At 49.4% G+C, this 8,066-nt stretch overlaps 1 long non-coding RNA gene across 2 annotated transcripts; it reads right to left on the bottom strand.

Annotated features, from left to right (window-relative positions):
• Nucleotides 1-203: 203 nt before the first annotated feature.
• Nucleotides 204-7,101, bottom strand: LOC129537998 (uncharacterized). 2 transcript variants are annotated; one of them, XR_008682138.2, is made up of 4 exons: nt 5,133-7,101; nt 3,760-3,869; nt 3,597-3,681; nt 204-312 (listed from the first exon to the last, which is right to left on the bottom strand). It is a non-coding gene; the product is annotated as an uncharacterized LOC129537998 (long non-coding RNA). The 2 variants fall into 2 exon arrangements; XR_016038737.1 differs by lacking the exon at nt 5,133-7,101 and having other exon boundaries at nt 3,760-4,154.
• Nucleotides 7,102-8,066: the final 965 nt, after the last annotated feature.

Below are 8,066 nucleotides of genomic sequence, written 5' to 3'. Positions count from 1 at the left end.
CAGGGAAGCCTGGTGTGATGTAGTCCATGGGGTCACAGAGTTGGACACAACCGAGAAACTGAACAACAATATGTGTTTCAATACTATTCTCTCAAGTCATCCCACCCTCTCCCTCCCCGTCTGAAACTAAAAGTCTGTTTTTATGTCTGTGTTCCCTTTATTGCCCTGCAAATAGGATCATCAACCATCTTTCTTTAATCCATTTTTAGTTTATTTTTGTGTATGGGGTTCTACATCCTCCATTCTTAGAACCAAAGTCTTCCCAGGACCAGGGCAGAGACAGCAGGGAGGCCAAAGGTCCACTTCCATCTTCTGGAAAAAAAAAAAAGAGAGAGGATTTTGGACAAGACAACTGGCCTCACTGCCCCCAACAGGACACTGGGCTGATTCAGACACTAAACTGTGATGTCCTGGGGTGTGAGCTGCCTGCCTGTGACTTCACCTTCCCTGCTTCCCATGAAGGCAATTCTCTCCTATCGAGTCCAGGAGCATCCCCAGCCCCTCTGGAGTCAGGAGAGGTGACCCCACCCCTCAGCCCTGTCTCAGGGCCCTCCTGTCTCGGGCTGGGTAGGAAGACCCCATACTGACTTTCTGGCACCGCCTCTTTGAGAATGACCCCACTCCCTCTGTAAGCCTGCTTCCCTGTGCCATGCATAGTCAAGCCTGGGTTCTTCCTAGATGCATCCTGGAGATCATGTCAAGCCTCCCGGCCTCTTGATGACTGTTGTAGGGTCTCTGTCACTGGCTCTTTGGACCAGCCAGACTCAAAGAGTTCAAGTGACCTGTGGAAAGTCCCTTCCCCTCCCTGAGCCGGCTGTCTTGCTTGCACAGGTCACGGTGAGATGAGATGGTGGCCAGGTCACATGAGCCCTGAGTCTTCTCTCTAAGGTCTATCCTTGCGCGCTCTCTCCTTTCTTCCTTCCCTCCCTCTGACTTTTCTCTGACCTCACAAAGGCTTCTGCATTCTCAGGACCCTTCCCTCAAAGGAATCCTGCCTCTACCCTATCTATACCTTTCTAGATATGCCCATAGTCTTTAGAAGCAGATAGAGGTGAGTTTTTATTAATTCAATTGTCACCTTCTTTGACCCTTGGTTTGCTTATTATACAGTGGAAGTGAGAAATAGATTTAAGGGACTAGATCTGATAGATAAAGTTCCTGATGAACTATGGACTGAGGTTCATGACATTGTACAGGAGACAGGGACCAAGACCATCCCCATGGAAAAGAAATGCAAAAGAGCGAAATGGCTGTCTGAGGAGGCCTTACAAATAGCTGTGAAAAGAAGAGAAGTGAAAAGCAAAGGAGAAAAGGAAAGATATAAGCATCTGAATGCAGAGTTCCAAAGAATAGCAAGGAGAGATAAGAAAGCCTTCCTCAGCAATCAATACAAAGAAATAGAGGAAAACAACAGAATAGGAAAGACAAGAGATCTCTTCAAGAAAACTAGAGATTCCAAGGGAACATTTCATGCAAAGATGGGCTCGATAAAGGACAGAAATGGTATGGACCTAACAGAAGCAGAAGATATTAAGAAGAGGTGGCAAGAATACACAGAAGAACTGTACAAAAAAGATCTTCACGACCAAGATAATCATGATGGTGTGATCACTCACCTAGAGCCAGACATCCTGGAATGTGAAGTCAAGTGGGCCTTAGAAAGCATCACTACGAACAAAGCTAGTGGAAGTGATGGAATTCCAGTTGAGCTATTTCAAATCCTAAAAGATGATGCTGTGAAAGTGCTGCACTCAATATGCCAGCAAATTTGGAAAACTCAGAAGTGGCCACAGGACTGGAAAAGGTCAGTTTTCTTTCCAATCCCAAAGAACCAATGCCAAAGAATGCTCAAACTACCGCACAATTGCACTCATCTCACACGCTAGTAAAGTCATGCTCCAAATTCTCCAAGCCAGGCTTCAGCAATACATGAACTGTGAACTTCCAGATGTTCAAGCTGGTTTTAGAAAAGGCAGAGGAACCAGAGATCAAATTGCCAACATCCGCTGGATCATGGAAAAAGCAAGAGAGTTCCAGAAAAACATCTATTTCTGCTTTATTGACTATGCCAAAGCTTTTGACTGTGTGGATCACAATAAGCTGTGGAAAATTCTGAAAGAGATGGGAATACCAGACCACCTGACCTGCCTCTTGAGAAACCTGTATGCAGGTCAGGAAGCCACAGTTAGAACTGGACATGGAACAACAGACTGGTTCCAAATAGGAAAAGGAGTATGTCAAGGTTGTATATTGTCACCCTGCTTATTTAACTTATATGCAGAGTATATCATGAGGAACGCTGGGCTGGAAGAAGCACAAGCTGGAATCAAGATTGCCAGGAGAAATATCAATAACCTCAGATATGATGACACCACCCTTATGGCAGAAAGTGAAGAGGAACTCAAAAGCCTCTTGATGAAAGTGAAAGAGGAGAGTGAAAAAGTTGGCTTGAAGCTCAACATTCAGAAAACTAAGATCCCGGCACCTGATCCCATCACTTCATGGGAAATAGATGGAGAAATAATGGAAACAGTGTCAGACTTTATTTTTTGGGCCCCAAAATCACTGCAGATGCTGATTGCAGCCATGAAATTAAAAGATGCTTACTTCTTGAAAGAAAAGTTATGACCAACCTAGATAGCATATTAAAAAGCAGAGACATTACTTTGCCAACAAATGTCCGTCTAGTCAAAGCTATGGTTTTTCCCGTGGTCATGTATGGATGTGAGAGTTGGACTGTGAAGAAAGCTGATCACCGAAGAATTGATGCTTTTGAACTGTGGTGCTGGAGAAGACTCTTGAGAGTCCCTTGGACTGCAAGGAGATTCAACCAGTCCATTCTAAAGGAGATCAATCCTGGGTGTTCATTGGAAGGACTGATGCTAAAGCTGAAGCTGCAATACTTTGGCCACCTCATGTGACGAGTTGACTCACTGGAAAAGACTCTGATGCTGGGAGGGATTGGGGGCGGGAGGAGAAGGGGACGACAGAGAATGAGATGGCTGGATGGCATCACCGACTCGATGGACATGAGTTTGAGTGAACTCCGGGAGTTGGTGATGGACAGGGAGGCCTGGCGTGCTGTGATTCATGGGGTCGCAAAGAGTCGGACGTGACTGAGTGACTGAACTGAACTTGCTTATCTGTGAAATGAGGGTGACAGTGACCACCTAGTTGGGGGTCTTGTACATGACATCCTGTACATCCTCCCACAGGACTTGGCACAACATAGGCAGTCAATAAATGTCGCTTCACTCCCAATATTGCACATGAGCACAGCACAAGACACTACATACAGAATCACCAATATTCATGCAACTTTGTCAGGGGGTCATTACTGTGCCATTTTATAGACGAGGAAACTGAGGCACAGAGAGGGCAAACTGGCCCAGGGACCGTCAGCTGAAACTCAGCTCCTAACTGCAAGGACCGGAAGACTTGTTCTCCTCAGCCCCTCCCTTTGCCTCCGCATTCCGTGCGCCAGTGAAAGAAGAGTTTTCTCATCTTTGTTTTGCACCCAGTTTATCAGAACTTCGATCCTGCCTGTGTAGAGGCACCCACCACCCCTCCTTTTTAAGAAAAAGAGGTTTATTCACTTGTTTATTTTTTCTTTCCCATCAGATTCAGCTTCTCTTTCATGAAGACCTGGGGCACTTCAGTGAGATCAGAGGCCTGAGAGTGCTGGAGAGAAATGTACATGTTTATTCTCACTCTCTTCATGGGGGCCACTGACAGTGAAGAAGTGGGAAGTAAACTAACCAAGTCCCAGGGGATGTCGATGCCTTGTTCCTGGTTCTCAGATCCAGACCCCCGAGGACTGGAAGCAGCTGTTTTCTGTCTTTGTAAGGGTTGGACTCTCCAGAAAAATGCTTGCACAAAAGGAGGAGGCATGAGGGTGAGCAGAAGAAACTTTCAAGAGTGTCAGATCCTTCTAAAGGGCCAAGGGAACAGAACCTTGCATTGCTGGCCTGGGAGAGACACTCATATGTTTGACAGTTTGATGGAGAGGGTAAACTTCAGGCTGGCTGCAGGGGGATGGACTGTTGGCCTTGCAGACCCAGGGAGTAAGAACACTGGGATGGGTCATGCAGGACTATGTGAAGGCACCCAGGGATGTCATCTATCCTGGGGGCCCAGTTAAAGAAGAGGACATGGCGGATTTGAGAAAGGACTTCTCTTGGCCAGCCACTAGTCTAACCAAACCTCCTGGCTGCTTTTCCAGTGCCCTTTCCACTGAGCCACACTTCGGGCCACACTTCACTGGCTCCTGCCACCACTGGCCACCTCCATGGTCTCCAGTCCCGCCACAGGTAAGTTATGAAGCTGGGGACCAGCTCCAGTCTGCAGGGTGGAGAGGGAGGGGCGGATGACTGATGCTGAAAACAGAGGCCACCAGCTATCCATCCCCACCACCTCCTGGAGCGTTCAATAAACAGCCTGCCTCTAAGTGGTCGATTATGCTCAGCTTCCAGCTTTCAACCACCGTGTCCCTTAAGCTCCACAGGCAGCCCACTGTGACCTCTTCCAGAAGGTGGTCCAAGTGCCTGCAGTGCCCCCATTGGCCACTGGAGGGAGCGCTAGATCCCCGACGGCAGTAACAACCCATTCCAGTGTGGACTGGCGCAAGAATCCCAGTCCTGGCTGGACTTTCCAAACTCCTCCTTCAGCCCTCCCTGCCCCAAGCCTAAGCCCCTCCTGCCCACCCACCCCCAACCAAGGTCCCTGGGAAGAGAGGTTCCCCTGGTCTCCACGCCCCAAGAGGGAGCACTGGCAGCGGTAACAGCCAAAGCCCTGTCTGTGCCCTTGGGTTGGGCTGGGAGGGATCTCTGGGAAACAGAGGAGGGGGTGGGAAACGGGAAGAAGAGAGGATACACAGATAGGAAGGGATGGGTGATGGAGCTGGACAGACAGGGCGAATCCAGATGAGGGCCCGCCACCCTCCTCTGGTGTCTGTGTCCCCTTCCGCCCTGCCTGTTCACCTGGTCCAGCCAGTCTCCTTAACAGCACTCCAGAACTTGGGGTTAGCAGAGGCTGGACCAGCCAGCTCCTGGAGCAGGAAGCCAAGAAGAGGAAGCGGGTGAGATGGCTGTAACGCCACCCGAGCCCACGCAAAGGCTAACACTGCCGCTCACCTGGTTCTCACCTCTCTTATCTCCACACGGGATAGAGTTCGCAGGCTTTAGTCACTGGAGGCGTGTCATTGACAACAGGCTTCTCCTTCCCCCACTGACCCCGCTCACACCGCTGCTTAGGTATCAGGAAGCCTATCCTGAAAGGCTACCCCCAGGGGGGCTTCAGGTTTCCAGGACAAATCGCCTTCCTTCTCGTCTCTACCCGCCTCACCTCGACTTCTGATACAGGTGAAAGCCAGGCCAACGCAACCAGCTGGAAAGCAGAGAGCAGCCCTCAGGAAAAGAAGTTCGCAGCGGGTCGAAGTCAAGGTTTTTGCAGAGCCGTCCACACTTGCTGTTTTTCTCCTCCTCCTGGCCACCCACTAAGAAGAGCCGACTCATTAGAAAAGACCCGACTCAATAGAAAATACCCTGATGCTGGGAAAGATTGAAGGTGGGAGGAGAAGGGGATGACAGAGGATGGGATGGTTAGATGGCATCACCGACTCGATAGACATGAGTTTGAGCAAGCTCCGGGAGACGGTGAAGGGCAGGGAAGCCTGGCGTGCTGCAGTCCACGGGGTCGCAAAGAGTCGGACACGACTGAGTGACTGACCAGCAACAATCACGAATCAAGTCACCAGTTCGACACCTGTTGGGAGCCTTTTTGAGCCAGATGCCACGCTAAGCCTCCTCCTCAGCCCACAGCCCCACTACCCTACTGTGACTCTTTTCCCAAGGGAAAAGGGGACTTTCTCATCGTCGATCAACAACCTTCTCTGCGGCTCTCTCGACTTGATCCCAAGGGAGAACTGGACTGCTGACCAGCCATTTCCTTCTTCTAGAAGCTCTCGCTCCTTTCACCTGCAGAGACAGCCCACCGTCGAGGCTCACTGCCTTCCTTCTGAGAACTCTTATCTTCTCCATGGCGCCCTCTTCCTATAACCCTCTCCAGTGAAAGGATGAGAAACTGAATTGTGTCTGATACCTGGGGCTTCGAGAGCACCCAGGCATTGAGACAGGTCCATCCGGACCTCAAGTCCCTAGTCCAGGGGCTCAGCCTGAGACATCCATCGTCTGGTCTGGGGGGCCTGGGGGTCAGGCTGCTGTCTCTGCAGAAGTTCCTGGACCACCCGTGGAGCACAGGGACCTCTATGCTGCTGTCCAAGTCCTAGTCCTTCACGTCTTGTCCCTTCTGTAAGGACAATGTTGAGAAGCCCATGTAGCAAACCTCCCCCAGGCCCTTTCTTTCTTCCTTTCTCCAGTCCTGGCAAGAACTTAGATGGTCCCCACCTTGTGTCAGGCACTCACTGCAGCACAACCTGCTAATCCTGGGAGGAAGCGGTCAAGGTGTCCGAGTACTCAGACAGGGCCGCTGGGGGCCAGCCCTGTAAGTCAGGCTCTTCTTGTGACAGAGGGGGACCACTGGGCTGTGCAGCCACCCCACCTGGAATCTGCTCTAACTCTGAATCTTTACCTCCTGCCCTTCAGGTCCATTGTCCAGTAAACATTCCCACCTGGAATTCTCAGAGCTGCTCTTCTCAACACGACCAACTTCCGACACTCTGCTCAAACTCACAGTCCTCAGTTCAGTGTGTCATCAAGGTGCAAGCAGCTGTTCTCAACCCTTCTCCTTCCATCACCCCTACACTTGATCACTGATTGAACTTTTCCATTTCTACCTGCTCAGCCTTCCCCGAGTGTGGTCCTAGAAAGAAGCATGGAGTCACCCCTCACCTCCTGCCTCTGAAATGACAGAGGAGCTCTGCTTCCCTCTGGCACTGGAATGTGAGTCAGAAGAGCTGCTCCCCAGACTCACTCTCCTCTTCTTCCTTTAGTAATAAGTCCCTGGTTGGGCTCATGCCTGCACAGCTTAAAAGTGACATTTCCCAGCAGCTAGTTGAATCCATGTGACAGTGTTGGCCATGGCAACTGAGCAGAAACAATGTGTACAGTGGAAACAATGTATTATGTTCGTAAGAAGAAGGGCATGCCCTTTCCTTCCTCTTTTCCTGCTTTCCACTGCTGGAATGCAGTTGCAATGGCAGGAACTGGAGCGACCATAATGGACCATGTGTTGAGGATGGCAGAGCAATAAAACTGAAGGACCTGGGATCCCTGGACAACTCCATGAGGAGAGCTATAATACAAGCCAGAACCTTTACTTGAGAGAGAAATAAATTTTTATCTCATGTAAGTGTTCGCTCATTTGAAATCTATTATAGAAGCTGAACCAATATGTTAAATGATACAGAACAAAAGAGATCTTAAGTCCATTTATGCAGAATTTTCCAGCCATGAGATCTTGAGCAAACCACTTAATCTTTCTTTCATTTCCCTAGCTGTATACCTATTCCCCAGAGTCATTTTATCAACAAATAAATGAGATAACATCTAATACAATACCTCAAACAACACCTAAACCTATAGTTGGGGTTCAACAGATGTTGAAACAGAGAGCCCAGTCATCTTTGCAAAATGCCAACCTGATCCTACCACCCTGTTGGTTAAAAACCTTCAAAAAAAACTTCCATGGCTTCTATGACAAACACCAAACACTTCACATGACCGAATAAGCCCCGCCTCACCCATCCACCCTTCCTGGTCCAACCTCCCCCTCACCCGGCTCCAAGGGTTACACTGACCTTGTCGTTACCTCACTCCTTCCACAAACACTGATAGAGGGCTTCCCACATACCAGACACTGTGCTGGGCCTTTAGATACAGACCTGGGTCCTTGCTCTTAGGGACTTAATAGTCCAGTGAGGGACTGGGAAAATATTATATACATAAATAATAAACCTGGCTACCATGGATGCCCATTTGCTGGTGGCCAGCTGCTGTTTCAAGCTGTTTTTACAAGTATATACTCCTAATTCTTACAACTGCTGCTGCTGCTGCTGTTGCTAAGTCGCCCCAGTCATGTCCAACTCTGTGCAACCCCATAGACGTCAG

The sequence above is a fragment of the Moschus berezovskii genome, chromosome 2, assembly GCF_049115385.1.
Source record: "Moschus berezovskii isolate FMDL1 chromosome 2, NW_MosBer_1.0, whole genome shotgun sequence".
NCBI classification, from domain to species: domain Eukaryota; kingdom Metazoa; phylum Chordata; class Mammalia; order Artiodactyla; family Moschidae; genus Moschus; species Moschus berezovskii.
This window is presented reverse-complemented; position numbering and strand designations above follow the sequence as displayed.